We start from the raw sequence: 15,183 nt of genomic DNA on the forward strand, positions 1-15,183 counted from the left end.
AACAAAAACAAAAAAGCTCTGTACGCGTCAGGCAGTGAACTCATCTTGTCGTTTTTTTCCCACGAGCTTCTCGAATGTTCAACCTTCATCAAATTTTCCACCGGCATCATGCACATGAGCATCTTGCAAAAAAAGTTCTTTTTTGAAATTTATTTACTACTCCCTTCGTCCCAAAATCCTTGTTGGTCTAAACTAGTAGTGAACTCGTCTTCGGATTTTTGCCGTGAGCTTCTGGAGTGTCCAAACTTCACAAAAAAAAGGTTTTTTCTTTTTCTTTTTGAATTTGTTTATTACAACTCCATTTGTCTCAAAATTCTTGTCTTAGATTTGGCTAAATGCGGATGTGTCCAGCCACACGTTTTAGTGTTAGATCCTTCCATATCGAGATAAATCTAAGATACAATTTTGGGACGGAGGTAATATTTCAAATGATTTTACTGTTCACACCCGGGCTCATATATTTTACTGTTCACACACGGGCTCATATGAGCCCGGGTGCAGAATAGCCGCATCCTTAGACTAATCATGTTCATGTTAAGGTAACATTCAAAATCAAAAATTATTTTATTATTATCTACATGCTTGGAGATGATCAGACATTAAACTTAGGGACGCTGATATGTTCTAGGCATATTTATTAAAAAAATTGTTTCCTGTTACAATCATACTATATTGTATAGTTTGGCACCACCTTTTATTATTATTTTGACTAACCTATTAATTCATTGTCGAATGAAGTTTTAGTTTTTTGTTGCTTTCAAACTTTTTAGAAAAACAATTTTCAGGAGAGCAAAAATATCAGAAAAAATATGTCGGTGATTGTCAAGTCCAAAAGGTACAAGGAAGCACCAGAGGGCTGGATAGTGATGCCCGTGAGCCCCACGTGCCCCTAGCTCGCGGCTAGGGGTGCGAGCCAGGGCTGCATGGGTCTCATAAGCACCCTTCCACCACCTATTGACGCCCCTGGTTTTATATTGGCCCAAAACCCTATGTCATATTTATCGAGGAATTTTTCTGCCACCGAACCTCTCTATTCTGCAGGCTCTAATCGATCTATAAATTACAAAAAGGAAGTACCATTTTTCTCAATACGGAATTCTTGCCTGCGATCCATTCTGGAGGTTTTTTCTGCACTCTGTCGGAGGGGGAATTCATCACGGCAACCATCTACATCAACGTTGCTGCCACTACCAACTAGATGACAATCTCTGCCTTGTTTTTCTATACAATGATCACATGAGCTGTCCTACATTGATTTTGATATATCTAGTGTAATCTTTATGATGTGTTCTTTGTGGTGTGATAAATTATCATTTTATGATCAGATTTATCTATGTTATTCATGGATTCATATGAGTGATTTGCTGCATAATTTATAGACTTATATACTCTGTGATTTATTAGTTTTGCACTCGCCATGTTTAAATGAACGATCTTCAAGAGGGAGTTGTGTATGTTAGTTGGGGTTCAATCAAGCAATCTACCACATTGGCAGAAAGTGATAAAGGTTTTTATTGTGTCGTTGCCACTGAGGATAAAAAGATAGGTGTGATAAAGCAATCTACGCATGGTGAAAATAATATGATATCTACATCATGTCATCGGGCTTAATGTAATTTTACTTAATAGTTTAATGCATGCTTGATATCGATATCATTATGGAATATTCACTATATATGTTATTGGATTATTGGAATTACCCTTAAAGAAGAAAAGAAAAGAAAAAAACAAAAAAAATCAAAACAATGAAGTTTTCTATGAAAAAATGAATTAGTGCCATTGGTATTAACCTTTAAAGAAAATGGAAAAAAATATAAAGCAAACAATGGATTTTTTAAAATATGCCAGAATAAACATATGATAGTAGAATTTTTCACAAAAAAATAAGTTTCCTACAAAAACATGAATTAGTGACATTGGTATTATCCTTAAAGAAGAAATAAAAAATAAAATTTAAATAATAAAGCTTTACAAAAAAGAACAAATTAGTAGCAATAGTATTATCCTTTAAGAAGAAACAAAATAAAAAATGTAAAAAATAGTTGCATACAACTTTGCACTGAAATTGTGCTTTTTTAATATGTGAAAACTAATCATATAACAATGCAATTTTGGATGTATAGTATTTGTGCGTAAATATTTACACTCACCCAACATTTCATAAATACCTTGAAAATAAATATGAAAATAAGTTAATAAAATAAAAAATTGAAAATGAAATCAGATTAAAAACAGAAAAAACAAAAGAAGAGAAAAACAAAGGGAGAAATGGGAAGGTTGGGTCGCACCTAGTAATGGGCTTTGGCCCATTAAGAAATCAACTGGCCCAAACATGTGGTCGGTCAATTTAATAACGATCAACAACATATAAAATCGACTGACCCAAAATTAAATTCCAGGTGACTTACATGTAGCTAAATTGTTTATTTAGAGCGCATAGATGATTGACATAACTAATTAAGGAACACAGCTTCAATGTAGATTTATTTACAGAGCATACATGATTGACATAACTAATGATAGAAATCATATGGATTTATTTACAGAGAATACTTACTTAGAAAGACTACTGTGTGTGCATTGAACACGGAAATAACGAGGGGGGGGGGGGACTGCTCGGTGGTGAAATAACAAGGATCGTCGGCGCTAACAGATGTGTGCCCCCGCTTACTGCGTACAAGATGAATATCTCAGTAAGCCGCCCAGCCTACTGCGTGCAGGTTGAGTGGTGCATTTAGCCACACGGTGGTAGGAGCTAGAGTGGTCGAATTGATATAAAAAATATTTACACTAGAAATGCAACATTTCAACATACTAGGAGAGACGGAGCCATGTGTTAAGATGAGGGAGGCAATCCCCCCCTCCCCTAGCTTTGAACTAATTTATGAAAACAACATGGGAGGGCTTAGATGGGAATTTTTTAGCCATTGTTCTCCCCCTCCCCCTCCCCCTCCCCCAAACACTCATGGTTTGTCTTTTGCCAACAGCAGGAAAAGATATCGGGTCTGTTTGGTTTGGCACCCTATGAGCAACCTGCCTAAATATTTGGTGTTGACTTCAATGCTGATCTCCGTTTGGTTCTCGTCCAATATTTTGGTTTGCCCTAGCCCCAACAATATTCTTAGTTGGTTTCTTAGCCAATATTTTGGTGACTGGCTGGCAGGCGAATCCGCTGCCAGTTATTTTTGTGCACCAATATTGGCATGGAAAGCACACGAAGGATCCAAACGAACCCATCTTCTAGCTCCACCACTGCATACTAGTATAGAATTTATGAAAATAATATATCCGTAAGTTTAATTTTTCAAGAACTCTACAATAAAAAGGTTTAATTTTTAATTATCGTTTTGAATGAACCCATAACCATCATAGTCAGTTGGCTTCATTTATCCATTTTGAGTTTCTATTTGTAATCACAGATAAACCTTAAAGGCGAAATCATACTTTGAATTGAGAATGAAAATTATAGTTTAAATTGGAATGATGTGAGGTCAGCGGAGTTCCTACCTCGGTGGCTTGATCTGCCCCATGCACACGTTACTAGCCCTGCCTCACACTCCTTCGCCCTATGTTTCCCATGTGCCATCGGCTTCTACATCGCTCAACGCTAGGGTTCGCTATCACGGTGTGGTCGATTGGAGACTTCGAGTCATCAAGTCCATCCTCTAGCGTACAAGGAAACATATTTTAAGCACGCGATGGAACTTCTCTTGGGAAAGGCGTATACCTAGAACATAGGAAGGAATGAGGGAGCTAGCTATAGATTGTGCAGTCGTACTTTTTGAAGTTAGTCCTTCGACGTGCGTTGCGGCCTACCAATTTTATTTTGCGGGTATAATGAAGTACTGGGCCGATGTACAGGGTGGTCCTAGTCCACCCTCCAACTACGCCATTGCAACCTAGGAACACGGGCATCATATTTCATGTCACTAGGGTTCCTCACCTCCACAGGTTGCTCTAGCGGTGGGAGGGAGGGCACCTCACGCATGTTTAGTTATGTAGTGTCTTCATCAATTCTTTGTTTGTCCACGGCTTATGCTTCGGCGGTCGCAATGCTGGCATCAAATAAGTTTCCTCCCGATTTTTCATCGAAGTGATGGTTTTCTTAGCTATTGTTGTCGGATCTGGGAGGTGGTGTCTATAACGTCTGCGGTCCTTGGGATCTAAGCGGGCGCTTCGTGTGTCTTCGTGTTAGTATCAAGGTAATGATCTTCTTCTTCCCACTCTTTGTGGTGCTAGTGTTGCAGGCAACTAGCGACTTCGGAGGCAGAAGGCCGACCCTTGTGGATGTGGGTGATGTTCTCCTGGTTGTTTTTGCGGCAACGGCGAGGCTTTTTCCTCCTTTTCTCTCCTTGGGTGCCTCCTTTATGCGACACAATGTTCTCTTGTGGTTCATGTTTCCTCTTAGTCATGGAGATGCTCTCTCTGTCGTCGTTGCAGATCTGACGAAAGGTTTGTGTTCGAACATGGTTTGGCTCTGAGATATTTATCTACACAAGGCTTCTACGATGACGACTTTTTCTCCGAGGTGTTGGTCCAACTGGATCTTAGCATGATGACTTCCCGACTGCAGGATACAACGTCAGGATGGCTTCGACGATGAAGCGACAACGGCTCCAACTAGACCTTAGCATTTTTTCTGATAAAGGGATGAAAGTGCAACTATCCCTGGGTGGTTTTGGTAATTCCTAACAACATATAGCTCATTGAGCTAATACTATTTCAAGATAAATATTTCAGGAAAGCTCAATGATTGGCATGGCATGGATTAGAAATGTGGACTCCTTAAAATACTAAGGACAAAAGATTGGCTCAAGCTCTAAAGCTCAAGACTCTACATTTTACCTTTTAGTGATCCAAGATCACATTGAGTCCATAGGAAAAGCCAATACTATTAAAAGGGGATGAGGTGTTGCTTAATGGGTTACTTGCTCAAAATGCTTAGTGATATGCTCCAAAAACCTCAACCACTTTCATATATCCACATATGTCCCAAACCAAAAGTCAAACTCGGCCCCACCAAAACTTTCTATCTGGCGCCATCGAGTTCAGTTGACATAGCCACTGCCACAAAACCCTAATCATTTCGGTCTCACCGATAGGGATCTCGGTCTCACCGAGATGGGATTGCAAACTCTCTGTTTCCCTTCGTAACGTTTTGGTCCAACCGAAATGAGCGATCGGTCCCACCGAGTTTGCAATGCAAGCTCTCTGTTTCCCCTTCGTAACGTTTCGGTCTCACCAAGATGAGCGAGTCGGTCCCACCGAGTTTGCCTGACCAACTCTCTGGTTAGCTTATTACCAAAATCGGTCCCACTGAGTTTGTGTAATTGGTCTCACTGAGATTACGTTATGCCCTAACCCTAATGAAATCGGTCTCACCGAGTTGACATGTTGGTCCCACCGAAAATCCTAACGTTCATATTTTGAACTAAATCGGTCCAACCGAGTTTCATTATTCGGTCCCACCGAGTTTGGTGATTTGTGTGTAATGGTTAGATTTTGTGTGGAGGCTATATATACCCCTCCACCCACTCTTCATTCGTGGAGAGATCCATCAGAATACGCCTACACTTCCATCATACATTTTCTGAGAGAGAACCACCTACTCATGTGTTGAGGTCAAGATATTCCATTCCAACCATATGAATCTTGATCTCTAGCCTTCTCCAAGTTGCTTTCCACTCAAATCATCTTTCCATCAAATCCAAATCAGTGAGAGAGAGTTGAGTGTTGGGAGACTATCATTTGAAGCATAAGAGCAAGGAGTTCATCATCAACACACCGTCTATTACCTTTTGGAGAGTGGTGTCTCCTAGATTGGTTAGGTGTCACTTGGGAGCCTCCGTCAAGATTGTGGAGTTGAACCAAGGAGTTTGTGCTAGAATTTTGTCTATTTTGGGCCTAGTCCAATAGCAGTTTTAGAAATTCCTAATAAATACTAAAGGCCCACGCAGCTCATTAGTGCAAGGCAAGAGGTGGAACTAAAGTTTAGTCCCACATTGCTAGTTCAGTGGGAGTTGGACCTCCTTATAAGGGAGGTTCTTTCCCCACTTGTATGAGCATGAGAACAAGAGGGATATCCACGCGCGCTCCTCCTCCACCGCCCGCCTCGCCACGCCACGCCACGCCTCGTCACGACGCGCCGCGGTTTGCGGGTTGCGGGTTGCAGGAATGAGCCGAGCCGATGTCTAAATTTTTGCCACGCACTACGGGTATTCGAAAGGTCACTCGGGAGCTAGAAAGTTTTTGCTGTAGTGGATATTGAATACGAACGCTGCACCCTTCGGCTGTTGTCTATTCGTTTCGTCTCCCGCGTTCCCTTCAGCTCCCGGCACAGCCTCTCGCCTCCTTCTCTTGCGCCTATAAAAGGGTGGTCGCTCCTCTCAGAGAGACGCACCAGAACTTCTCCTTCCTCTCGCCACCGGTTCCAATCTCTGAGTTGTTGCTGTCTTCCTCATCTCAGCTTGCGGCGTGCACCGCGAGTCGGGACTGTAGGCCTCCGAAACTGCACCTCTTTGAGTCCTGTATGGGAGAAGGGTGATAAGGTTTTTGGGGAGCGCTCAGCGCGACTACTGACTTCTTTGTCACGGATGCCCCGGACTCCGACGACTACTTCCCCGACGACGACTACTTTCCCAACGTCGACAACCTCCTCAACGACATGGCTGGCAAGGACATCGACCCCAAGTTCAGTACTACTGTTGCTGCTGTCACGTATGTGTTCTTCTCCTTTCTGTTAGATGCCCTGCCACAGTTTCTCGTACTAGTACTTGCCCTAGATGTGTTAGGTTCTACTCCATATATGCAACTAGCTCTACTGCCTGCTCTAGATATGCTAGGCTACAATTCATATATGTAGATGTTATTTACCTTCTCTCTGTCAGAACGCATGACTTGTTTTATCTCTACTATATTAGTCATGCTTTATCTAGTATTTCTGTTAATACAATCATTTGGTAAATTGCTCATATTTCCAACAATCCAAAAACCTTATAATAGGAAATTTACCCCAAGTGGTTTTGCAGCTTCCATGAGACCTCCTATGTTTGAGGGTATCCACTATAAGAGGTGGCGTGTGAGAGCAGTCTTATGGTCTCAAACCATGAGTTGCTATGACGCCACGGTTGGCAAGCCTGAAGGGGAGTTTGTGTTGGGGATCGTAGCACAAATTTAAAATTTTCTACGCATCACCAAGATCAATCTATGGAGTAATCTAGCAACGAGGGGAAGGGGAGTGCATCTACATACCCTTGTAGATCGCTAAGCGGAAGCGTTGCAAGAACGCGGATGAAGGAGTCGTACTCGTAGCGATTCAGATCGCGGTTGATTCCGATCTAAGCGCCGGACCATGGTGCCTCCGCGTTCAACACACATGCAGCCCGGTGTCGTCTCCTACGCCTTGATCCAACAAGGGGAGAAGGAGAGGTTGGGGAAGACTCCGTCCAGCAGCAGTACGATGGCGTGGTGGTGGTGGAGGAGCGCGGAACTCCAGCAGGGCTTCGCCAAGCACTACGAGAGACGAGGAGGGAGAGAGGTAGGGCTGCGCCAAGAGGGATATGATCCCGCGTGTCCATTGCAGCCCCAATACCTCAAGTATATATAGGGGAAGGGGAGGGGCTGTGCCCCCATCTAGGGTTCCCTCCCTAGGGGTGGCGGTAGCCCCAAAACCCATCTAGGGTTGCGACCAAGGGGGAGAGAGGGGGGCGCACCTAGGGTGGGCCTTAAGGCCCATCTGGACCTAGGGTTTGCCCCCTCCCACTCTCCCTTGCGCCTTGGGCCTTGGTGGGAGGTGCCCCAGCCCACCTAGGGGCTGGTCCCTTCCCACTATTGGCCCATGTAGGCCTCCCGGGCTGGTGGCCCCACCTGGTGGACCCCCGGACCCCTCCGGTGGTCCCGGTACACTACCGGTGATGCCCGGAACACTTCCGGTGGCCAAAAGCATACTTCCTATATATCAATCTTTACCTCCGGACCATTCCGGAACTCCTCGCGACGTCCGGGATCTCATCAGGGACTCCGAACAACATTCGGTAACCGCATACATACTTTCCTATAACCCTAGCGTCATCGAACCTTAAGTGTGTAGACCCTACGGGTTCGGGAGTCATGCAGACATGGCCGAGACAACTCTCCGATCAATAACAAACAGCAGGATCTGGATACCCATGTTGGCTCCCACATGCTCCACGATGATCTCATTGGATGAACCACGATGTCAAGGATTCAATCAATCCCGTATACAATTCCCTTTGTCCATCGGTACGATACTTGCCCGAGATTCGATCGTCGGTATCCCGATACCTTGTTCAATCTTGTTACCGGCAAGTCTCTTTACTCATTCCATAACACATCATCCCGTGATCAACTCCTTGGTCACATTGTGCACATTATGATGATGTCCTACCGAGTGGGCCCAGAGATACCTCTCCGTTTACACGGAGTGACAAATCCCAGTCTCGATTCGTGCCAACCCAACAAACACTTTCGGAGATACCTGTAGTGAACCTTTATAGCCACCTAGTTATGTTGTGACGTTTGGTACACCCAAAGCATTCCTACGGTATCCGGGAGTTGCACAATCTCATGGTCTAAGGAAATGATACTTGACATTAGAAAAGCTTTAGCATACGAACTACACGATCTTTGTGCTAGGCTTAGGATTGGGTCTTGTCCATCACATCATTCTCCTAATGATGTGATCCCGTTATCAACGACATCCAATGTCCATGGTCAGGAAACCGTAACCATCTATTGATCAACGAGCTAGTCAACTAGAGGCTTACTAGGGACATGGTGTTGTCTATGTATCCACACATGTATCTGAGTTTCCTATCAATACAATTCTAGCATAGATAATAAACGATTATCATGAACAATGAAATATAATATAATAATAACTAATTTATTATTGCCTCTAGGGCATATTTCCAACAGTCTCCCACTTGCACTAGAGTCAATAATCTAGTTCACATCGCCATGTGATTAACACTCACAGGTCACATCGCCATGTGACCAACATCCAAAGAGTTTACTAGACTCAATAATCTAGTTCACGTCGCGATGTGATAAACACTCAAAGTGTTCTGGGTTTGATCATGTTATGCTTGTGAGAGAGGTTGTAGTCAACGGGTCTTGCCATATTCAGATCCCTATGTATTTCGTAAAACTTTATATCGTAGATGCTGCTACCACGTTCCACTTGGAGCTATTCCAAATTGTTGCTCCATTATACGTATCCGGTATCTCTACTCAGAGCTATCCGGACAGGTGTTAAGCTTGCATCGACATAACTCTTTATGTTAAACTCTTTATCACCTCCATAACCGAGAAACATCTCCTTATTCCTCTAAGCATAATTTTGACCGCTATCTGGTGATCTACTCCTAGATCACCTTTGTACCCTCTTGCCAGACATGTGGCAAGGCACACATTAGGTGCGGTACTTCAGCATGGCATACCGTATAGAGCCTATGACAAGAGCATAGGGGACGACCTTCGTCCTTCTTCTTTCTTCTGCCGTGGTCAAGCTTTGAGTCTTACTCAACTTCACACCTTACAACTCAGGTAAGAACCCCTTCTTTGACTGATCTATTTTGAACTCCTTCAAAAACATGTCAAGGTGTGCATTCTTTGAAAGTATCATCAGGCGTTTTGATCTATCTCTATAGATCTTGATGCCCAATATGTAAGCAGCTTTATCCAGGTCTTCCTTTGAAAAACACTCTTCAAACAACCGTTTATGCTTTCCAGAAATTCTACATCATTTCGAATCAACAATATGTCATCCACATATACTTATCAGAAATGTTGTAGTGCTCCCACTCACTTTCTTGTAAATACAAGTTTCTAGCAAACATTGTATAAACCTAAAAGCTTTGATCACTCCATCAAAACATATATTCCGATTCCGAGATGCTTGCTCTAGTCCATAGAAGGATTGCTGGAGCCAGCATACCTTTTAGCATCCTTAGGATCGACAAAACCTTTTATTGTATCACATACAACTTTTCTTACGAAAACTTGGTAAGAAAACTTGTTTTGACATCCATCTGTAAGATTTCATAATCGAAAAATACAGCTAATGCTAACATGATTCCGACGGACTTAAGCATCGCTATGGGTGAGAAATTCTCATCGTAGTCAACTCCTTGAACTTGTGAAAAGACTCTTTCCCACAAGTCGAGCTTCATAGACGGTAACATTACCGCCACGTCCGTCTTCTTCTTAAGGATCCATTTATCTCAATGGCTCGCTGATCATCGGGCAAGTCCACCAAAGTCCATACTTTGTTCTGATATATGGATCCTATCTCGAATTTCATGGCTTCTAACCATTTGTCGGAATACGGGCCCACCATCGCTTCTCCATAGCTCGTAGGTTCCTTGTTGTCTAACAACATGATATCTAAGACAGGATTACCGCACCACTCAGGAGTAGTACATATCCTTGTCGACCTATGAGGTTCGATAGCAACTTGATCCGAAGCTTCATGATCACTATCATTAACTTCCTATTCAACAGACGTAGGCACCACCGAAAACATCTTTCTGTGTTGCATCACTCTCTGGTTGAAGTAAAGGTTCGACAACCTCATCAAGTTCTATCTTCCTCCCACTCAATTCTTTCGAGAGAAACTCCTTCTCGAGAAAGGACCCGTTCTTAGCGACAGACAATTTGCCCTCGGATCTGAGATAGAAGGTATACCCAACTGTCACCCTTGGGTATCCTATGAAGATGTGTTTGTCCGCTTTGGGTTCGAGCTTCTCCGGCTGAAGCCCTAAGCATCGCATCCCCAAACATTAAGAAACTACGACAACTTTGGTTTCTTGCCAAACCAATGTTCATATGACGTCGTCTCAACGGACTTAGATGGTGTCCTATCTAAAGTGAATGCAGCTGTCTCTAACGCATAACCTCAAAATGAAAACGGTAGATTGGTAAGAGACATCATAGATCGCACCGTATCTCATAGGGTTCGATTACGACGTCCGGACACACCATTACCTTGTGGTGTTCCAGGTGGCTTCAACTGTGAAACAATTCCATAATGTCTTAAGTGATTGCCAAACTCATAACTCAGAAAATCCCCTTTTGATCAAATCATAGGAACATGATCTTATTGTTATGATGATTCTTAACTTCACTCTGAAATCGCTTGAACTTTTCAAACGTTTCAGACTTGTGCTTCATTAAGTAAATATACCTATATCTACCCAAATCGTCAGTGAAGATGAGAAAATAGCGATATCCACCGCACGCTTCAATTCTCATTGGATCACACGCATCAGCATGCATGATTTCCAACAAGTCACTTGCCCGTTTCATTGTACCTGAAAATGGGGTCTTAGTCATCCTGCCCATGAGGCATGGCTCGCATGTGTCAAGTGATTCAAAATCAAGTGACTCCAAACATCCATCGACATGGAGTTTCTTCATGCATCTTACGCCAATATGACCTAAGCGGCAGTGCCACAAGAAAGTGGTACTATCATTATTAACTCTATATCTTTTGGCGTGAACATGTGTATTACCACGACCGAGATTCAATGAACCATTCACACAGGGTGCATGACCATGAAAGGTATCATTCATGTAAACAGAATAACCATTATTCTCTAACTTAAATGAACGACCGTATTGCAATGAACATGATCTAATCATATTCATGCTCAACGTAGACACCTGATAACATTTATCTAGGTTCAATACTAATCCCGAAGGCAGATGGAGCGTGCGATGGTGATCTCATCAACTTTGGAAACACTTCCAACACACATCGTCACCTCGCCCTTAGCCAGTCTCCGTTTAGTCCATAGCTTTTGCTTCAAGTCACCAATAATAGCAATTGAACCGGTATCCAATACCCAGGTGCTACCAAGAGTACTAGTAAGGTACACATTAATAACACGTATATACTTTGTTGAAGTTGCCAGCCTTCTTATCTACCATGCATTTGGGGTAATTAAGCTACCAGTGACTGTTCCCCTTACAATAGAAGCACTTAGTCTCAGGTTTGGGTTCAACCTTGGGTTCCTTCACTGGAGCAGCAACTGGTTTGCCATCCATGAAGTTTCCCTTCTAGGCCTTGCCCTTCTTGAAACCAGTGGTCTTGTTAAACCATCAACACTTGATGCTCCTTCTTGATTTCTACCTTTTGCGGTCTTAAGCACCGCGAACAGCTCCGGGATCAACTCCATCCCTTGCATGTCATAGTTCATCACGAAGATCTAGTAGCTTAGTGATAGTGACTAGAGAACTCTATCAATCACTATCTTATCTGGAAGTTTAACTCCCACTTGATTTAAGTGATTTTAGCACCCAGACATTCTGAGCACATGCTCACTAGTTGAGCTATTCTCCTCCATCTTGTTGGCAAAAGAACTTGTCAGAGGTCTCATACCTCTCAATACGGGCATGAGCCTGAAATCCCAATTTCAGCTCTTGGAACATCTCATATGTCTTATGGCGTTCAAAACGTCATTGGAATCCCGATTCTAAGCCGTAAAGTATGGTGCACTAAACTATCAAGTAGCCATCATGATGTGTCTGTCAGGTGTTCACAACATCCACAGACGACGTTGTAGGGGTTTGCACATCGAGCGGTGCATCAAAGACGTAAGCCTTCTGTGTAGCAGTGAGGACACTCCTCGGACTACGGACCCAGTCCGCATCATTGCTTACAATATCTTTCAACTTGGTATTTCTCTAGGAACATATTGAAACAGGGAGCTACAACGTGAGCTATCTATCTACAACATATTTGCAAATACAATTTAGACTATGTTCATGATAATTAAGTCCATCTAATCAAATTATTTAATGAACTCCCACTCAGATAGACATCCCTCTAGTCATCTAAGTGAAACATGATCCGAATCGACTAGGCCGTGTTCGATCATCACGTGAGACGGACTAGTCATCAACGGTGAACATCTCATGTTGATCATATCTTCTATACGACTCATGTTCGACCATTCAGTCTTCCGTGTTCCGAGGCCATGTCTGTACATGCTAGGCTCGTCAAGTCAACCTAAGTGTTTCGCATGTGTCCCGAGGCCATGTCAGTACATGCTAGGCTCGTCAACACCCGTTGTATTCGAACGTTAGAATCTATAACGCCCGATCATCACATGGTGCTTCGAAACAACGAACCTTCGCAACGGTGCACAGTTAGGGGGAACACTTTTCTTGAAATTTTAGTGAGGGATCATCTTATTTAAGCTACCGTCGTTCTAAGCAAATAAGATGTAAAACATGATAAACATCACATGCAATCAAATAGTGACATGATATGGCCAATATCATTTTGCTCGTTTTGATCTCCATCTTCGGGGCTCCATGATCATCGTTGTCACCGGCATGACACCATGATCTCCATCATCGTGTCTTCTTGAAGTTGTCTCATCATCTATTACTTCTACTACTATGGCTAAAGCTTTAGCAATAAAGTAAAGTAATTACATGACGTTTATGTTGACACGCAGGTCATAAATAAATTAAGACAACTCCTATGGCTCCTGCCGGTTGTCATACTCATCGACATGCAAGTCGTGATTCCTATTACAAGAACATGATCAATCTCACACATCACATATATCATTCATCACATCCTTTTGGCCATATCACATCACAAGGCATATGCTGCAAAAACAAGTTAGACGTCCTCTAATTGTTGTTGCAAGTTTTTACGTGGCTGCTATAGGTTTCTAGCAAGAACGTTTCTTACCTACGCCAAAACCACAACGTGATATGCCAATTTCTATTTACCTTTCATAAGGACCCTTTTCATCGAATCCAATTCGACTAAAGTGGGAGAGACAGACACCCGCTAGCCACCTTATGCAACTAGTGCATGTTAGTCGGTGGAACCAGTCTCACGTAAGAGTACGTGTAAGGTCGGTCCGGGCCGCTTCATCCCACGATGCCGCCGAATCAAGATAAGACTAGTAACGACAAGTAAATTGACAAAATCGACGCCCACAACAACTTGTGTTCTACTCGTGCATAGAAACTACGCATAGACCTAGCTCATGATGCCACTATTGGGGATCGTAGCAGAAATTAAAAAATTTCTACGCATCACCAAGATCAATCTATGGAGTAATCTAGCAACAAGGGGAAGGGGAGTGCATCTACATACCCTTGTAGACCGCTAAGCGGAAGCGTTGCAAGAACACAGATGAAGGAGTCGTACTCGTAGCGATTCAGATCGCGGTTGATTCCGATCTAAGCGCCGAACCACGACGCCTCCGCGTTCAACACACATGCAGCCCGGTGTCGTCTCCTATGCCTTGATCCAGCAAGGGGAGAAGGAGAGGTTGGGGAAGACTCCGTCCAGCAGCAGCACGACGACGTGGCGGTGGTGGAGGAGCGCGGAACTCCAGCAGGGTTTCGCCAAGCACTACGAGAGACGAGGAGGGAGAGAAGTAGGGCTGCGCTAAGAGGGAGATGATCTCGCATGTCCATTGTAGCCCCAATACCTCAAGTATATATAGGGGAAGGGGAGGGGCTGTGCCCCCATCTAGGGTTCCCTCCCTAGGGGTGGCGGCAGCCCCAAATCCCATCTAGGGTTGCGGCCAAGGGGGGAGAGAGGGGGGCGCACCTAGGGTGGGCCTTAAGGCCCATCTGGACCTAGGGTTTGCCCCCTCCCACTCTCCCTTGCGCTTTGGGCCTTGGTGGGAGGCGCCCCAGCCCACCTAGGGGCTAGTCCCTTCCCACTATTGGCCCATGTAGGCCTCCGGGGCTGGTGGCCCCACCTGGTGGACCCCCGGACCCCTCCGGTGGTCCCGGTACACTACCGGTGATGCCCGGAACACTTCCGGTGGCCAAAAGCATACTTCCTATATATTAATATTTACCTTTGGACCATTCCAAAACTCCTCGTGACGTCCAGGATCTCATCCGGGACTCCGAACAACATTCGGTAACCGCGTACATACTTTCCCTATAACCCTAGCGTCATCGAACCTTAAGTGTGTAGACCCTACGGGTTCGGGAGTCATGCAGACATGGCCGAGACAACTCTCCGGTCAATAACCAACAGCGGGATCTGGATACCCATGTTGGCTCCCACATGCTCCACGATGATCTCATCGGATGAACTACGATGTCAAGGATTCAATCAATCCCGTATACAATTCCCTTTGTCCATCGGTATGATACTTGCCCGAGATTCGATCG

This window comes from Triticum dicoccoides, chromosome 3A (assembly GCF_002162155.2).
Source record: "Triticum dicoccoides isolate Atlit2015 ecotype Zavitan chromosome 3A, WEW_v2.0, whole genome shotgun sequence".
In the NCBI taxonomy this organism is placed as follows: domain Eukaryota; kingdom Viridiplantae; phylum Streptophyta; class Magnoliopsida; order Poales; family Poaceae; genus Triticum; species Triticum dicoccoides.